The sequence below is a fragment of the Zonotrichia albicollis genome, chromosome 2, assembly GCF_047830755.1.
Source record: "Zonotrichia albicollis isolate bZonAlb1 chromosome 2, bZonAlb1.hap1, whole genome shotgun sequence".
Taxonomy (NCBI): domain Eukaryota; kingdom Metazoa; phylum Chordata; class Aves; order Passeriformes; family Passerellidae; genus Zonotrichia; species Zonotrichia albicollis.
The window spans coordinates 16,087,510-16,107,072 of NC_133820.1; the positions used below are offsets into that span (position 1 = coordinate 16,087,510).

The 19,563-nt window shown below is 38.5% G+C and overlaps 1 long non-coding RNA gene across 2 annotated transcripts; it reads left to right on the forward strand.

The window, feature by feature from the left end:
* Window positions 1-16,503: 16,503 nt before the first annotated feature.
* On the forward strand, window positions 16,504-17,475 carry LOC141728323 (uncharacterized). 2 transcript variants are annotated; one of them, XR_012579242.1, is made up of 2 exons: window positions 16,504-16,609; window positions 17,117-17,475. It is a non-coding gene; the product is annotated as an uncharacterized LOC141728323 (long non-coding RNA). The 2 variants fall into 2 exon arrangements; XR_012579241.1 differs by having other exon boundaries at window positions 16,524-16,609; window positions 17,120-17,475.
* The last annotated feature ends 2,088 nt before the right edge of the window (window positions 17,476-19,563 follow it).

Genomic DNA, 19,563 nt, shown 5'->3' on the forward strand with positions numbered 1-19,563 from the left:
TGGCATGAGTGAACTCAACCAGCCTGGTGCTTCAGCAGGTCACAGGGCACCTTTGTCCCATATGTTAGAGCTAAAACATTTTGCTTTTCCATTCTGTGCACAGACAGCACCTGGCAACTAGGTAATGGCTTTAAAGTCAATATAAAACAGCACTAATTTGCAAAACTATTAAACAAAAATCCATCTATTTGTCCACTCTGCAAATATTTAGCTGTGTTGTTTTTTTTTTTTTTTCCTAGACAGATGGTGCAATAGTGCAGCTGGGTTGAGCCAAGCCCAGGCTCTGGAGGAGGCTGCCATCCCCTTCTTGTGCTCCCATCCCCACGGCTGCCTTTGCCCTCACGTGGTTGAACAGTAACTGAATCAGCTCAGTGATCTCACTGAAAAAAAAACTCCCTGGGTTAGTTTGGAGCCAGATCAGAAAGCTGGCCTGACTTAGCAGGTGCTCCTTCCTGGCAGCAGCCAGGCAGAGGAGAGGGCTGGGAGGAAGCTGCTCCACAAGGAGGGGGTGAAAGGAGCACGGCTGGGCTGGAGGAGATGCTGGAGCTCCTTGCTGGTCTCACTCAAAGCACCCTCACAAACCTTGGAGAAGTGCAGAGATGGAAATGAGCAGTGGGAAGATGTGGCAGTAGCAGTTGTGGGTTTCTCGGGGACTGGATTGAAGGCACCTGAGATGGTGTTTCATGTTCACACTCAGGTGTTTATTATTTCTTATCAGTAAAACAGTCTCACTAATGTGAGTTTGGCAGCTTTTCATTAAAGGCACAAAATGGCCAGCAATCTCTTGTTCCAAGGACTTTTAAAGCTGAACTATCCAATGAAGAACTGACACCTGGATTATTTTCCCTTTAAACCCAATAACTGATCCCAAAGAGCTGCAATGGGGACTTTTCTGCCCAATTACAAAATGCCACCCAAACCCATGGAGAAGAAGGAAGAAGAAGGATGAAGGAGAAACCCAGGACAACACCCTGTGCCCTCCATCTTGCGTCCATCCAAAACACACTAAAAACCCCAAAACCTCAATTACTCACCAAGTGACACACCTACCCTGCTCTCTATAATCTATTTCACACTTTTATGGATTCTAGGTTATCTTGAAGTCTGGGAAACTTTCTCCATGGATGAGGGTCAGAGTCAGTGCTGCCCTGGGGGTCAGGGCACCCCAGAGCAGACAGAGAAATATTCCCTGTGTGCTCTGGGTTTCCACAGGAAGACAGGGGGAATTCTGAAACCAGTTTTTACTGAGGAACATTTTTTAAAAAGCAAGGTGTAGATAATCCTGCTGAAGTCAATGACTCGCTGAAGGTGGGCTGCTCTGGGCACATGTGTGAGTTTTTGGGAGTTCAGAGCTGAAGGTATTGGAGCTCTGCCTGCCCAGTACCCCTAGAGTCAGTTCCTTTATAAATTGGTTTGAATGCACTAAAGGAAGCCAGGAATTAAAAGGCAAGTTGAGGACCACACTTGGGCCTTCAGCAGAGGGGTTTTAGTGCTCGTAATATCTGAACAAATGAACACAGGTTAATAAAATCCTTGCGGCTTCCTCATAAAGATGAGAACTCCTCTTTAGAGGCAGAGAACTGAGGCACATCATCATTTGCTGGAGATCACATAAGCTGCTTGCTGTAGACAGCAACAGAACAAACTCTGTATTTGATGTGATCTAGTAAGAAAATTACTGGTTTGGGGCTTTAGGTAGGCTTTGCACATTGCTTTTAACAGGTCTTATTTAATGGAATTATATGCTAAAAACCATATCAGGTCAACCACTCCTCTCCCAGACACCAAACTTTAAAGCCTGTGCAAAATAATAGCACTGCTTAGTGAACCAGCTTTGGGATTCTTTTTTCCCAGAGACAAATAAAGTGTTTTTTTCTCTACTGCTTTCTTAGAAACTACTGAACTTGCTTTGCTAGCATTCTGCCTCTACAAGGATAATAAAAAAGCCTTACATTCAGGAACATAATTGAGAAGTATTAAAGAACCCAAATTTTACATGCACCTTGTTATCAGTTCTGTTAATGATGGAGAGCCTGTATAATGTGAAAAAACAGTAATTAAATATATATTAATCATGTTTGCATTAGCAGCAAATGACTAACGTGGTTGTTTTTGGATATTTGGGAGAAGAATGCCTGGTTTTAAATTTTAATTCTTCAACCTCTGAGAACAGAAAATGCTTTCTGGATGATTTCCTCCAGCTTGGTGTTGCTCTGCTCCTTGGCAGCCACGCTCATTTTTCAGGTACATTTCTCGGGTACATTATTGGGGTACATTCTTTAGGTACATTTTTTCAGCTACATTTTTTCACCTTCATTTCTCAGGTACATTATTTGGGTACATTTTTGGGTACATTTTTTTAAGTACATATTTTTGGGTACATTTTTCGAGTACATTCTTCAGGTACATTTTTTCAGGTATATCTTTTGGGTACATTTTTTCAGCTACATTTTTTCACCTTCATTTCTCAGGTACATTATTTGGGTACATTTTTTCATCTACAATTTTTGGGTACATTTTTCTGATTACATTTCTTGGGTACATTTTTGGGTACATTTCTTGGGGCACATTTTTCAGGTACAATTTTTTTTGGTTCATTTTTCAGCTACATTTTTTCAGGTACATTTTTCTGAGGCACATTTTTTGGGGTATATTTTTTGGGTACATTTTTCAGGTACATTTCTTGGGTACATTTTTTGGGTACGTTTTTCCAGGTACGTTTCTCAGGTACATTAATGGGGTACATTTTTGGATACATTTTTTTCGGTACATTTTTTCATCTACATTTTCTGAGTATATTTTTTGGGTGCATTTTTCAGGGTACATCTTTTGGGTACATTTTTCAGGTACATTTCTTGGGTACATTTTTTGGGTACATTTTTTGGGTACATTTTTCCAGGTACATTTCTCAGGTACATTAATGGGGTACATTTTTGGATACATTTTTTTGGGTACATTTTTTCATCTACATTTTCTGGGTATATTTTTTGGGTGCATTTTTCAGGGTACATCTTTTGGGTACATTTTTCAGGTACATTTCTTGGGTACATTTTTTGGGTACATTTTTCCAGGTACATTTCTCAGGTACATTAATGGGGTACATTTATTGATACATTTTTTTGGGTACATTTTTTCATCTACATTTTCTGGGTATATTTTTTGGGTACATTTTTCAGGGTACATTTTTCGAGTACATTTTTCAGGTACATCTTTTTTGGGTACATTTTTCAGGTACATTTTTTTGGGTACATTTTCTGGGTACATTTTTTTGTCTACATTTTTCAGGTACATCTTTCAGCTACATTTTTCAGGTAGATTTCTCAGTTACATTTTTCAGCTACGTCTTTCAGGCACATATTTTTCCCAGCTGCCGGCTGCGCTGCAGGGCACCACCTCCTCGGGCATGGTCAGAAGAGCTCTTTGCCAGCACCTCCTGCCTCCACAGAGCCCAGGGCTGGAATCCAGCACCGAAATCCAGCGGGATGCCGTGCCAGAGCCCAGGCAGACACCTCGCTGCTTTTCCACCCCTGCACATCGGAGCCGGCTCCTGCTTTATCTGATGCTCCGGCTCCTCCAGAACCAGCCCTGGTGACTCACGGCCACCTCCAACCCCTGCACCAGGAGCTGTTCTTCAGGCTGGATCCCACAAATCCTGGCAAATGATGCCTCGTTCCTGGCAGAGCCTCCTCCCTCCTGCATGGAGGAGTGTAGGACGAAGAGATTTGCGTGGTACAAGCCCTGAGTGAGTTCAAATTTCCGTGCGCCGACACCCACTGCAAAATGGGACACAAGTGCGTCACTGTGATATTTTCTGAAAAATCCCTTCTCCAGGATTTTTTCTCCTTGGAAGCTGAGAAGTTTCAGCTTCTCCATGTTTTTCTGCTTTAGAATGGGATTTGGAGAATCGTTTACCCAGCATGTGAATTGTTTTACTTTAGTGATCAATCACCGTCCAGCTGTGTCGAGGCTCTGAGGAGTCGAGAGTTTTTGTTGTTCATTCTTGTTTAGCCTTCTGATGTATCCTTACTCTGTTTCTTTAGTATAGTTTTAGTATAGCAATTTTTTAATATAATACCATATCATAAAATAATAAATCAGCTTTCTGAATCATAAATCAGCTTTCTGACATGGAGTCAGATTCTCATCTCTCTCCTCATCCTGGGGACCCCACAAACACCACACCAGTGGGAGCACCCACTCCTCTATGGAACATCACTTCACACTCTGACATCAATTTCAGAGTTATTTCCAAAATTAGGCACAGCCAAAATTCCACTTTTCAAAGCCAAATGGGTTCACTCATGGTTGTTTCAGTCCAAAAAAGTTTAAATTTGTTATCAAAAACAGGGGAGGAAATGGAGTGTCTTTTCACCAAAATGCTTTTGAATGGATATTTTATTCTGTACATTTGCACCAGCATCTTGGGGTGCTAAAAATCTTAAGAAAATATTATTAAAATTTTAGCATAAGATTATTAAAACTATTAATGTCAAATTTGAAGAAACGCTGAAATAATCTTAACAAAATATTATTAAAATCTTTAAAAAGATTATTAAAATTTTAGCATAAGATGATTAAAAATATTAACATAAAATTTAAAAAAATGCTGAAATAATCTTAACAACATATTATTAAAAGCTTAACAAAAGATTATTAAAATTTTAATTTAAGATTATTACAAATATTAACATAAAATTTGAAGAAATGCTGAAATAATCTTAACATCATATTATTAAAATCCTAATAAAAGTACTAAAATTGTAACATAAAATTATTAAAGATATTAACATAAAATTTGAAAAAAGGCTGAAAATACCCTGAAAATCATCATTGCTAACTTCTGTTGTCAGAAGTTCTGTTTAGCTGATGAGTGTTAGCAAAACCTCTATATACAAGCAATTAGAAAAAAATTGTAATGTAATGTAATTTGTAATGTAAATTCTAAAATAGATTACTGACAAAAAATAAAAATGATGTAACTTTTATCTTTGCAAACCCTTTGTGTGAATGCAAGCTTTGTAAATAATAATGAAATAAGCCAGGTACGTAAACAATAATAGAATAAAACTCTAGAGTGTCATAAAGCACTTTATTTTAAATTAATGCTTAATGACACTCTAGAGCCATTATTTAAAAAAAATATAATTTTAATTCTATTTTTTTAATAATTATTTTAAAAAATATTTTCAAAAATAGCTCTCTATGAATAAGTTCTCATCCCATTTGGTCTGACCCCACAGTTGATTTTGCCTTACAAAATGCATTTAATAGGCTCACAGGAAGAGGTGGGAACTTTGGACTTGCAGGTTGTATTCTTGCTCATGTTCAGCTCCACAGCACAAGTACAAATCAAATAACACCGTGCTTTAATTTGCCACTGAAATGGCAAAATAACAAATAGAAACCCTGAATGGCCTTGGTGTAAATTAACCTTGGTACCTGCACTGAAGGCAGCAACCTCCCCATCAGGCATGGGGAGTAAAAGTTGCGATGTTGGACAGGTGAGGTGTTGTAAAAACCTGGAAAAGGCTCCCGTGTGCCCTGGCTGACTCATCCTTTCCATTGTGAGGGACTCTGGGAAGGGTTAACACCTCTGTTCTTTGTTGCAGCCCTTTGATGTTTAGCAGGGGAAATCCCAGGGGCTACAGAGGGACCCATCCATGGCCCAGGGAAAGGTGAGTCAGCCCTGCCTGGCTTCGGATATTGAAAATGCTGCCTCCCTGACTCATGCAGATTAAAATCAGGCTGACACCCACGTGTGTCTGGCCTCCCCCCTCTGCACAGATGGCTCAAGTGCTCTTGGAACATCATTTTACAGCCCAGCATATTTAATGAGAGTAAAACCTGAGCACAGAGATCTCAGCTGCCTGTAAAGCAAGAGCTTTTGAGCATGGGAGGAGATTTTTACACATGTCCCTTTTATTGTGACTATATTTGTGACAGGGCTTATAAATTCCTTTGCAATATTTCCATTGTAACAAGAAAGTCTCTCTAATAACTCCTGAAATATTTTTGAAGTCACTAAATAAAGCTAAGAAACCCGCCAAAATTTTTATATTCTTTTATACATCTCACAAGCTTGTTACTGTCATATTTTTTTGAAAAAATTCTTTTTGCTCAGGATTTTCTCTTGGGAAGCTGAGAAGCCTCAGAGAAAAAGGAAAACAATATTATCTCATTTGCTTCTCCTGTGTTTTGCTGCTTTGGAATGTGGTCAGAGATTTTTTTTAAACATGTGATTTATTTTAACAACCAATCACAGCCAGGCTGTGTCAGACTCTGGAGGGGAGAGTCACAAGTTTTTCATTATTATCTTTTAAACTTCTGTCTGTATCCTTTCTATATTCTTTAGTATAATTTAGCATAGTATTCTTTAATATATTCTAGTATCATAAAATAATAAATTAACCTTCTAAGAGCATGGGGTCAAATTCATCATTCCTCCCTATGAAAGGAGTCTCAAAAAATACACACAAGTTCTTAGCTAATTTCTAATAAATAATATAGTGGGCAAATAAAAATGGGATGTTTTAGCTACCAACTCAAACTCTTTGGCTCAACATTTTCCCCACTGTCTGTATGTTTTTAATAAATAAATGAACACATATATATACTATGAACACATATATATGAACACATATATATGTATATAATGAATATGCACGAAATTCTATTTATATATAACTTAAAAGTTTCTTCTCAAAAAAAGCTATAAATGAACTTTTTTTAATGTGCATGGCATTGTGCTGATCTTGAATATGTTCTCTAAGCACATCAGAATAATTTAACAAGAAAGCTGAGAAAATGGTGTTATATGTGAGATTTAACAAAGATAAAAGTGAAAACTTTAAAACTTGCTTTAAGAAAGCAAACCTGTCCCAAAGAGTAAAAAAAGTAATATTTTTCCTATAGTGAAAATAATTTTTTACTTTCATTTTTTCACAGTAAAAATCCAATAAAATACTGTTTTGCAAGAAATATATTTCAATTTCTAAGCCCAGTTCCATCCCTCTCTGCCAAAACTGTTTTGACTTGGTCAAGACTCGTCACCATCTATAAATCCTGCCCCAAACCTGGGCTGCATCCAAACTCCAGTGACTTTCATTGTCATCTCTATGTCTAAGGGAAAAAAATGAAAATAATGAAAACATAAACTACAAACATAGCATTTGCAGCAGAAAATAAGAATAACATTGAATTAGATTGCCAAAACTGATAATGTCAGCAATTAAAAGATGAATTAGGTTGTTGTTTACTATGTGGCACTCAAACAAAAGACACCCTCTGTGATGGAACACCTGCAAGAGGGCTCCAGTAAGGGGTTTTTATCAAATATGCAGAATGTAAGAGAAAATAGGAGATACATATTCATAACAATATTTTATTTGTTGCATTTTTTGTCCCAGAATGGAGGGAACAGCTTGTTTATACTGAAGAAGCTACTGATGTATTTCTGAACTCTCTTCCATAGATACAACTTGCAAGGCTAAAATATTTCTTCTAACAACATCAGTGACAAGATTTTCACAGTTGTAAAAGCTATAAAAGCAAAAAATCCTTTTTACTTCCTTGGTTTAACCATCTTAGGTTTCACTACCATGATGGAAAACCTAATGCAAAGTAGTAAATTGTTTCACACTCAGAATGTCTAAAGTGGAACCAAACTTTAAATTAATTATCTGGATCTCTGAATCAGGATGTTGTAGAAAAAATACTTTATGGTCTGAGCAAGAATCAGCTGGTGAAATACCTGAAATGAGAATGGCTGCTGAGTTTATGAGCTTTTTGGAAATGTTGGGTGAGTGAATAACTCCAGGAGAAATGACAGATATGCAATTTATATTCCAGAAAAAACTGTTCGAGTCATGGAGGGCTTGTACATATATATGACCAAAAATTAACCCCCTGTTGAAAAGTGGAAAACCACACTGGATAGCTGAAGAAGTTTTGAAGTTGCTTCCTAAAATATTTCCATTTTGTGGTTGTTAGAACTGGTCTGATTAAGGAACCCAGTGAATGTGGAAATTCTCTGCCCTGACCATTGCTGCTGCGGATCTCCAGGAGCAGGGTGGGAACAGATCCCACTCAAATAAATTCATTTTACAGCTCAGGAGTGATCACAGCCCAGGAAGCTGAAGAAACAGGCAGCAAGCATGCATAAATTACAGAAGCTGAAATTTAATGTGTGGCCACACTCACATGATTGAAAGTTTCCCTATTTTCAGGTAACATATTAGTTCTAAGAATGGAGTACCAATGCAGAAAGGTGATGTTGGATTTTAATCCCTGAAATACTTTGCTGTTGAGATTGGAATTGGCATGTGGGGATTTTTTCCTTTAAAAAAAAGGGAGGTGGGAGGAGGTTGGCCAGAGTTCAAGACTCTGAGAATGCAAGTCCATGTACCTACAGCAAGGACTCAAAAGGAGGAATAAGGAACTTGCATAACACTTGCAAGAGTCCTAGAAATGTGTGCAAATAACTGCTGGATTTGTTGCAAAAATAAAATATTTCATTAATTCACAAGAAACCAAATGCACATAAACTTGAAACCTTAGTCTCATTTAGAGAAATGTATTTTATCCTGCTCTTTATTACACTCCCCACATGCAGCCTCTTGCAGTGCTGGTTCAAAGCTGGTGAAATCCATGAAATAAAACCACATCCTCCAACATCACAGCTGTAGGCACCTGAATCACAGTGTGTTTCAACATGTTTATGTAGATCAGAGGCACTCTGAAAACTGAAAACAAGGCAAAACAAAGAGCAGATATAATAGTACAGAGGAGTAGCCTTGTGGTTAATGTTTAGGACTGGGAGGTAGAAATTTTTGGCTCTGACAAGGACAAGTGAAAGTGGAATAAGTGTAAATTGCTCCTCTGCCTCAGTTTTTCCACCTGTGGAAAGGGAATAGTACAGACTTCTCTTTGATGTGCTCTTAATTTCTTTTTCCATTCTTTCTTTCTTCCCACACGTCCACACCATGCCCAAATCCAGGTTATTTTTCCACAGTTGTCACCCTTTCCTTATGTTCATGTAGAGAAAATTCTTGTCCATTACCAATCATCCTCTATGGAGAAATTCCAGTTCTTTCCTTCTATCCACACACAATGGGAACTGAAAAGTACTTAAATATTGATGCATTTTACCTCATTTCCAGCATCCAAAGCCTAGGCCTCTCATCTTCTCAAGAAAAATTACAATAATTTGCCAGTGCTTATGTGTGCAATTTGGTTTGTCACATCCCCAGGCCATGAGCCTCGATTTTCTTACCTGCTGTCACAGAGGTGACAATGGAATTATGGAATTATGGTGTCAAAACTGGATGTATGCTTTCAGTGAGGAGGCACCTGTGCTCACCATCCCACAAAGGCTGTAGGTAATACAATTAACTAGAAAAAATATTTAGAGAAAAACATACTTTCTGTTCTTTATAATATTCACCAGGATTTTGTCTTCTACGTGACCAAAGAAAAGAGATAATGTCAGTTTAAAATTAGAATATTATAATACACTTGGGAATAAAATATACAGAGAAAGAATGAGATCAAAATGAAATGTAGATCAAATAAAGAGGGCACTGGAATAAGGGTTGATTTACAGAGTTTCAGGTTACTTCCAGAAAATAGATGATAAGATCATGTTTCACCCTCTAGGCCCTCACAAAAAGGATGATTATTGTTTTGCCCTTGGCACTTTTGGAGGGTTTTTAAAAGGTGGATGTTGTCTGGAGGCCTTCTGAGGGACAAGCACTGTCAGGTCTGTTTTTGGTGTTTGAGGAATCACCACTCTCACAGGGACAGCAGGAAGAGCATCCATCCTCTGCCTCCCCATTCCACAGAGGATTTATTTCCACAGCCGTGCCCTGGGCTTCCTCAGCTGCAGGCTGAGATGTGGGATTGCTCTGGATTTGGGACAGCCCCTGGCAGATGGGCAGGCAGGGCTGGAAGGATTTACCCTGAACAAACTCTGCTTTGTGCTATGAATCAGCAAGGTGGGGAATGCCTGAGGGAGAGTCTCTAAAAGAATGCTTGAATTTGGACAAAAGCTGGCTTTTATAGGATCTTGAAACCTTTCATTGTTTTATAATCAGCCCACTGATTTACAGATGTCCAGAGAAAAAGTCTTGTTGTCTCAAAAAAAAAAAAAAAAAAAAGTATTGTATTTGCATGGAATGTCCCAACAAAGGCAGGAATGATGAATCTGACTCCATGTTCTCAGAAGGCTAATTTATTATTATATTATATTATATTATACATTACAGAATACAGAAAGGATACAGAAAGAATGGTAAAAAGATAATAATGAAAACTCCTGACTCTCTCCAGAGTCCTGACACAGCTTGGCCCTGATTGGCCAAAGAGTGAAAACAACCCACAGCAGAATGCAATGAAACAATCACCTGTGGGTGAACAATCTCCAAACACATTCCACATGAGCACAACACAGGAGAAGCAAATGAGATAAGAATTGTTTTCCTTTTCTCTGAGGCCTCTCAGCTTCTCAGGAGAAAACTCCTGGGTGAAGGGATTTTTCAGAGAATGTGAATGCCACAATAATGCATTGTAATATTCTAGAATCACTCCCTGCACAGGTATTTTTCCTCATAGTTTGTCTCAGACCAGGAATTTTGTTTTGCTTTTCTCCCCAACATAAATAGCTTCATGTGGAGAACCTGTCTGGAATAATTTAATCTGCAAAACTGTGTCAGTGAATTTAGCAGACTCTTGGAATGGGAGCATCCAAGTTTACTTAGCTGTCTGCCATGTAAATATGTCCACGGAGGGAAAGATTTCAGAATATCTACAACATTTGCATTCACACCACAGCTTATTTCAGAATAATTTCCTATAGGTAAGCAAGCTCTTTAACAGGGAATTTCAATATTTATCAGCAAGCTGTTATGCAATCCACCAGGGCAGGAATATGGGAATGTCATGTCTGCACTGGCGCTCTGCACCAACACGCAGACGTGTGTGCTGCCAGAATTGCTAAAGAAAGCTGAATCATGACCCAGGGATGCAGCTGCCTTCAGAACCTGAATGGATTTGGGCAGCTGGGACCCTGGGATGCCTCCCAGCTCCCTCAGCCACGCTCACTCACTGGGATGTGACACAGCTTCACACCAGCCTTGCTCCCGCTCCAGCCACCTTGAGATTTTCCCTGTCTGTGCAAGCAGAGCGCAGCCAGAGTTACCAGGGGACAAGGACAGCCAGGAACATTGTACAATTCACAAAGTTTTAATCACAGATACAAACAGTTCTGTTAGCCATGTGCTTTATTTAATACAACAAATCTATCTTAATGTGTTATGCTTTTTAATTGTTAGGGCATAGGTTGGAGTTGATGATCTTGGAGGTCTCTTCCAACTTCATTATTCTGTGATTCTGTAATATATATTAAAAAAATAAAAAACAAGAAACACCAAAAAACAAACAGCATATTTAAACTGCTTCATTAGTTAATAAAAATCTCAATTTGGATTTATTTCCAATCCCTTTCCAAAAGCACTTTGAGTGTAATCTAATGAAATGCAGAGTGTCTAAGCATCAATGTGTGGAGTTGTAGTCAGTGAAGAAAATCATGTTTCCTTAAGAATGCAACTGGAAAGCAGAATGTGCCCGGCAGAGCAAGTCTGCACAGAGCTCCCTGAGTGTTTATGGAAGCCGAAGGCTGCCAGGTCTGGCTGCGTGGCTGGAATATTCCCGTTCCCAAGGCAGACCCACCCTGCTCCCTGCATTTCCTGCGTGTCCCACAGCCAGGGCTCAGCTTTCCTGCTGCTCGGATGCACCGGGATTCTTTCCCAGCCAGTCATCGCCGCTTGTGGGAATCTCTGGGACCCGAGGGAGGTTGTGGTCAGGTCAGGGGAGGGCTGGGCTGTGCGAGAGAGGCTGGGAATGCGCTGCAGGAACGCACCTTGGGCATCACCCAGCCCTGCCTCCCGAACGCGAACAAACAGAGGTGCAGGAGGAGAATAAACATCTGCACGGGAGCCGCTGCAAAGGAGAAAAGCCCCTTGAACTCTTGGACTTGAAGGCACAAAGAATGGAATTTCCATGCCTCAGAGGCACAGGCGGTTCTTACTTTTTCCAGCATTTGTAGCACAGCTGATCCAGGTTCATAAATCAATTTTCTTAGCTGATATAACAATGCTTATAGCTCTGTAGTTTATCTGACCTGCAGTTTATCTAACCTTGAGAAAAGTATGTTTTATTTTAGGAAGCTCTTACCTAATCATGTTTTCTCATGTTATCTCCCAGCAGCCTTTCATTGGCAGAATGTTTCCGACCATTCTGCCAAGCAAATATTTTTTCTGAATTTAAACCGGAACTATTTAGTGGCAATACAAATAACTTTTGAAAGATTTATTAATTAATTACTTGTTATTAATTAAGCTGCCAGTTTTGTTAATACAGTCATATAGCATTGAGACAGTTCCAATATTCTTTTTTCACTACAAATTTAGTTTAGGCTAAATGAAGAGGGTTGTTTATCAGTGAGTAAAATCCTAAACAGAATAATGACCTGTTCAAAAAAACAACGAAATTTGTGATCTTCTGTCAGTGCACCCATTTTCCATCACCAAAACATCCACAAATCATAAATATATTCCAAGCACTTAAAACCAGAGCAAAACCACCACATGTCTCTCCTTTTTTAGCTTGTAGAAAAGCACACAATGTAATAGACAGTTAAGGTAGGGAGTGTTCTGGTGAGGAAAATACTCACCAAACACACAGAGGCAAGAGAATTTCTGTGCTTCATGAACACAGCAACCTTCCTGCAGCAAACTCTGCTCTCATGCAATTGACTTCTATGCAAGTAGAAATATTTATTAAATTATACATGCACATTAAATGAAAATCTTAAAAATAGAAACAGAAATAAGAGCATAACCTTGTGCTGTTTTCTGAAACTTAATTCTGTACATGATAAAAATACTACAGCTAACCCTACACTTTCCTTATATACACCTAAACAACCTGAACCAACCAACCAAAAAATAAAAAGCTGCACGTGAGGACTTTCTTATGCAAAAGCAGAAGAAGAAATCACATACTTATGTCTGGCTGTTATATTTTTAGAAATCCACAAACTGCTTCTTAAAAAACAAAAGTCATGTTAGCAGTGTTGCAAACACCACAGGACATTTAACCCTGCAAATGTCCATGGCACAGCATCGTGTCCAGACTGTTCTGGAATATCTCCAGTCCTCATAGTCCCTGGAGAATCAGGATGATGGTACAGGGAATAAATGTCAGCTGTACATCTCCAGAACTCCACTTACTGACTGTTTTTGTTTAAATCTTTGCACTTTCTGTCTTTGTATTTAAATTCACATAGTGGTTAACCACAAGCAATCAGCAAGCCACCAAACAACCTTTGCGTTTCAAAAGCTCTGTCCTCTGATCTCCTGAGCTCAGGAACTCTCTGATACTGAGGACACAATGCGATTTTAACAGCAGAAGTAAAAAACTCTGACTGCTGACACGTGTCAAGGGGAAAATCCCAAGTGATTTTGTGTTTGGGCGTAAATAGAGCTAAAAAACTACATTCAGGAGAAAACTTCAGACAGATGTAAAGGAATGTCCCATCATGTAATGCAAGGAGCAGCCACAAGTGTCTCTCATCTGCCTAACAAAGGTGACAGCTATGCAGAAATCTCCCTTTTTAGCAAGGTGAAATCACAGCCTGCACCCAAAGACTTAAGAATCAAGAGGACTAAATGCAAATTCAAGATCAGGAGGCAGGGAAAGAAAATGTTCTTCATGATAAGAATTAAAATGACACTTTGGGATATCTTTAGGTCTCAGAAATGAATACATAAAATTAATTTACCACAAAAGACTTGCCTAACTCATGTAACCAAGTGGATGCAGAGTGAGTCCATTTCTGCTCTTCTTCAGGACATTCTCTCAAGAACAAGAATGTAAAACCTCACAGCCCACAACCTCTCCAGTGCATGGAACACAGGCAATTTTCTGGCACAGAGTTCTGAGCTACAGATTTGTGTACTTATTAAAGGGTCAGAACCTTCAAACCTTTATTAAAAGACAGGAAATCCTGAAACCTCACCTACAATACATCTTGCACCTTTCTTGTAACTGATGCTCATTACTTCTCATCTTTTCTAGACATGGAGATCAAGTGGTTTTCCTGTTCCTAAACATCTTTGAAGACAAACCATATTCTTTTTCTTGCACATCTTTTTCCCATTCCCATATTTAGGCTACACTGGCAGAGGAATCCCTCCATCTGTCCTAATGGGCTTTATTTTCTAAAGTTATGATCCCAATGATGTGTGATTTTTGTTCCTCTTAAGGACTAGAAATTTTGCACTCTCAGGTTGCTGGAGTGAGTTGAGTTGAGTGACAGACAGAAATGCATCTGCCAGCTGATCTCCAGAGGGAAAATGAACACATTTTTGTTGCCTTGCATCCACTGATGGGATTTTGTCATTGATATCTACCCCAAAAAGCAGCTTCAGCCCATAAATTGAAGAGCTTGTGGCTTCACCAAGAGGTTTCCAATGAAATGTGGGCTCTGCTGACACATTTTACCAAACAAAGCCAAACGGATTCATTCAGAGCAAGCAGAGAATGACCTGTTCCAGGAGCAGAGTCCCACAAATTGCCTTGTTATCCTCCAGCTTTTCATCTGGAGAGGCTCTACTCCTTCCTCTGGAGCTGAATGGCACGCACAGCAGATGCAGCCCATAGTTTAGCCCTTACTCAAACAGTCCAGGCATCTGCTATGAAAGGCTGTCCCTGGAATGTGGCTCCAGCACAGCCACGGGCAGGACATGGCCTTTGAAGCCACGACGATAATTTTAACACAAGAGGTGGTTTGCAATATAGAGAATGCATTGAAAATGCTCTTTCTTACCACAGAGCCGAGAAAAACTGGGGCAGCAGGAGGTGGGTGTGTTTGCCTTGATTGGAAAGGGTCAGGTGCACAGAAGGAAGCTCACCATGAAATATTACCTTGATCCTGGCTGGTAGAAATAAGTAAAAAATCTGCTGGGATGGTTTATGGTCACCCACAAGCTGAATCATGAGGAAACTCAACCCTGCTCAATTATCTGTTACTCTTCCTATATAAGTAGGAAATACCCTACTTAAATTGTGGTGCCCACAAAATAGAAATGTTCCTGCAACTATTTCAGATAGGTGAAAAAATATCAAAGATCTCTCACAAAGTTCCTGTGCACATACAGCACTAAGTGAATTTTATAAGAAACATTAATATGTGAAATACTTTTTGAGATAGTATGTTTTAATTTCTTAATGAACCACCTTTCCAGTGACAATAAACATTAAACAACTTTTTTATGCCTTTTTTTTTTTTTAATTTGTAACAGTTTCTTCCTCCTTATCAGAGGCATGTAGAGCAACATCTTCATACAACCACACTGGGTTAGTGAAGGTAACATAAACCAAAATAGAAGCATGGAGAAGACAAGATGGTTTTGGCAGCAAATCAACTGACAGGAACATAGAATTAAGTGTTTTTCAAAACCAAACAGACACCAGTAAATATTGCAGTAACATTTAATTAACTCGCTCCAACACAGAGACAATTACACCGACTACAAAAATGCAGAAAATTTTGCAGTATCCACAACACAAACCAGGTCCTGCATTCTCACCCACCATCCCTGAGTGGAAAAATCTGTCCAGACTAATTGGGTGAATGCTCCTCATTCTTTTGAGCAGGGCTGTGCCTACTCATTAATTTTTGTTGGTTTATTTCTCTGTATATTTTAACCTTGTCCCCTCCCTTCACTTCTCCCTGCTCCTACTCAGGATTTATGAGGGCAGTGCAGGTAATTCCAACAGAAATGGGAGGGCTGCACAGGGATTAAAATAAATTTGGTTTATATGGGTTTATATTTGGTCAGGATGCAGCATCCCATGAGTCAGGATTTATGTGACAAGGGGGGACTAAACCTTAATTATCCAGTCCACAAAAACCCCAAATCTTGGAGTGAAAGTGGGCTGTATATTGCATTTCTGCAGTGTGAAACAGAAACTGCCATTCAGCAACACACCAAATTCAAATTGCACCCCTCAGTTCCCAACAATTTAACTCTCAGCCTCTCTGCTGTGACGGCACAACAACTTTGTAAGGCTACACACTGAATTTGGAGCCAGGAACTGCTTTCAACCAAAATCAACTGCTTTCAACCACAATCAACTGCTTTCAACCAAATCAAATACTGGGGACACAAAATGGGAAATGCGTGAAACTCTTTAGGATGATAACAGCTGATTAAAATGTAAATATCATCCAGGTTGTTTAAAGAAAAAAATACATCAATTTAAGCATATTTTATATTTTATATATCCTATTTTATATAGGATTACCTGGTTTTGGTCATTCCAATCTTAGCAGAGCGGATTTAAGGAAGCTGCTGAGCATTTTGTGTGCAGAACTGAGCATTCCCACAAGGAGTTAATGCAGGCAGAGTGCTGCATTTTAAATTCACACTCCAGAGTATTTCACAACAGCTCCCCGGGGCAGACAAGCCCTTATTTCCTCGGAAGGGCTTGAAACAGGATCTGAGAAATCCAAGGTGCTGTGTGTATGGAAACACAGAGGCACATAAAGGTGAGTCAATTGAAATATTGAGCCAGACAGATGGAAAACCACCTCAGCATGTGGGGCTCAAACTCATTTTAATTCTGGTTGGTACCAAAAGTTGGGGTGTTTCAGTGGAACTTTGTTAAATATTCTTTATGGAGGGGAGAAGTTTTTAAATCAGGAAATTCAGGTGTGGGATGTGAGATGCAAAGTTGTGTTTCGTGTCAGGTACAAACAGGCGATGTGTGTATTTGTGAATGCAAAATGTGTGGACCCTGACAATAGGAGAGCTGGGAATTCTAATAATAACTGAGGAGAATAAAGCATGGAAAAAGGCCTTTGAACCTATCTTCTGTTTGCAATTAACCCTGGTTGATTTAGGAGCATTGGAATTAAAGTGTTAAAGATGTTGCTTTTTGCCTGCATTTAATAATTACCTTTGGAAGTACAATTTTAGGATATTACTTGTATCCTTGAAACTATAGCTTTGGAATATATATAAAGGAAATATGCTTATCTCATGCCTTATTGAAGCAGAGAAAAACAGCTTGAGAAAGGAAGATGAACATCACCTCAAGGATTCACGGTTTCGACCAAAGGGAAACTGGACCACCAGCATCTGGGATCCTCCCTTTGAGATACATCTTGAGCAACTAAGATCACAATAGTGTATAGAATCATGATGTAATAATTGGGAATAAAAATTGCTGATGAGTAAAAAAATTGGACATAGAAACTGCTGAAAAAGCTGATGAGTACCCCTATAAATACCTGTAAGCCTCAACCATTGATGTGCAGTTGGAGGGAAAACTTCCCTCACTGTACCCAGCGCTGTATTGCTCATGCTTTTAAATTTATTATTAATTTAAATAATAAATTGATTGCTGCTTGAATATTGGCCTAGTCAAGCTTCTCATTCATAACAGGGGGAAATGAGCCTGACACAGTGAGAGGTGCCACGATGCCAGGGGAGGCTGCATGGGTGATTTTAACAGGAGAGTTATAACTGTGGGAACAAACGTGCAGGTGGATGGGAGAGGTGAGCAGCTTCCCCTGCCCTCAAAGTTCTCCTCTCTCACACTGTGCCCTACCCCAGCTCCTGGGGATGGAGCCTGCTGGGTTGGGAAACATTCTTCTAATTAACAAAATTCACTGCATAGCTGGGACTTGAAAAAACATGCAGGGAAAAGGATTTTGGAGTATGCTGTGGGCTCAAGGGTTCCACCAGCCTGAACTGCCCACTGACAAATAGAAAAATTGGAATATTAAATCAATTAGCCGGGGTTTAAGCTTGTTTTTCAAGCCAAGACTGCTCTCAGTGACAGAACTTTTTTGAACTTTTTCTGAACCTTCCTCATTTTTAAAATAAATAAAGCAATCATGGCAGTGTGTGAGTAAAGGCTGATTGGTGTGCATTAAAGGCCATCAGTATCAAAAATAACTCCTGGAAGAAATATGATTCCTGTAAGAGATCAGACATAACAGCAACAAGGTTTGTTTGTAGCAATAGTTTGTAATCAAATTATTCAGACAATCCAAATGTATCATAAATTATCTGTATTATATGCTTAGTTTTATAGCTTTTAAAAGATGACAATGGGGTGCTACATGTGTAATCCACTTGTAAATTAAAATTTTTATTTAGAGGTTCTCACAGATTGATTTAACAACAGAATTACCTCTCTCTACAAACAGAATTTGTATGCCATTTCTTATTTCATTAAAGGAAAAATTAATAAAAGAGGGGTATCAAAGCATTATGTGAATATAGATATTCTAAATTTAGGGTCAAAAGGATGTTTTTAAACATCATATCTGAAATGTAAAGATGAAACTGGAAAAGATTATAGACCCAGTAAGGCAAAGTTCAGTAAAGCAAAGCAGGGACTGCAGAAACCATCAGAAAACAGAACTGACTTTGCTCCATCACTGCAGTGTATTTATTCAAAAAATTTCTGATAATAAATACTCCAATATCACACTGATTGTAATTCTAGTGTGACACACATGAGAAATAAAATGTCTTTGTAAAGCACCACCCTTTGGTCTGACATTCCCTTGCATGCAAATATTTTCATCATCATTAGTGTTTGTTCTTAACCTCAAAAAGATTATGTCATTAATATTGTCACAAACTTTGATATGAAAAATCATAGATAATAGAGAATGGGATTTAAGGAAGATAAGCTATGAATCTTTGAAAGACATAGAGAGACATAAGGAAAACTGATCAAAGACTTCTGAAAAATGAATTTTTTGTATTGATTATTCTTGATTGATTATTTTGGTATTGATTATTTATTATTGATTAGTTCATTATTTCAAAATCAACATCAGATTTGTCCAAGTGAGGTTTGCAAAACTGTTTCATTTTCCAGTTTCTCAGTAACTCAATTCAGTTGTTTCTTCTTTGCCATTATTTTTTCAGTTATATCACTTAAATGAAAGAGCAAAACTTGTGAAAAAAAATTGTTGTGGACCAGAAAAATAATTTTCCTGCAATATTTTTTTCTTTAAGAACTGTCTGCTCAAGAGTTACACCAAAGGAGATGGAAAGGAAATTATATGACATTCCCCATAATGTCATATCAATAGAAAATTACTTCTGATCAGGAGTAAACACCCTCAAGATGCAAAGAAAATTATATAGGCATCAGTATTTATGTTATTTATTTATTAACATTGTTAATAAAAATATAGCAGCTACTCTTGTCTTGGTTTGCTGGGTACAGAAAGAGCACAGAAAGGATAAATATTTTATTTAACACAGTACATTAAAAGTGGTCAAGGTACAAACCATTTTTAGTTGAAACTAATCTTGGCAATGTTTGAACATCAAACTTACATGAAGAGCTTGGTGTAAATGTCTGATTTCTCTTTGAGTAAAGAAAAATTCCCAAACATTTCCAACTAACCAAGGAAAGAGATTTTGTTGCGTTTTTTTCAGACCAACAATAAACACTCTCGATATGGTTACAAAC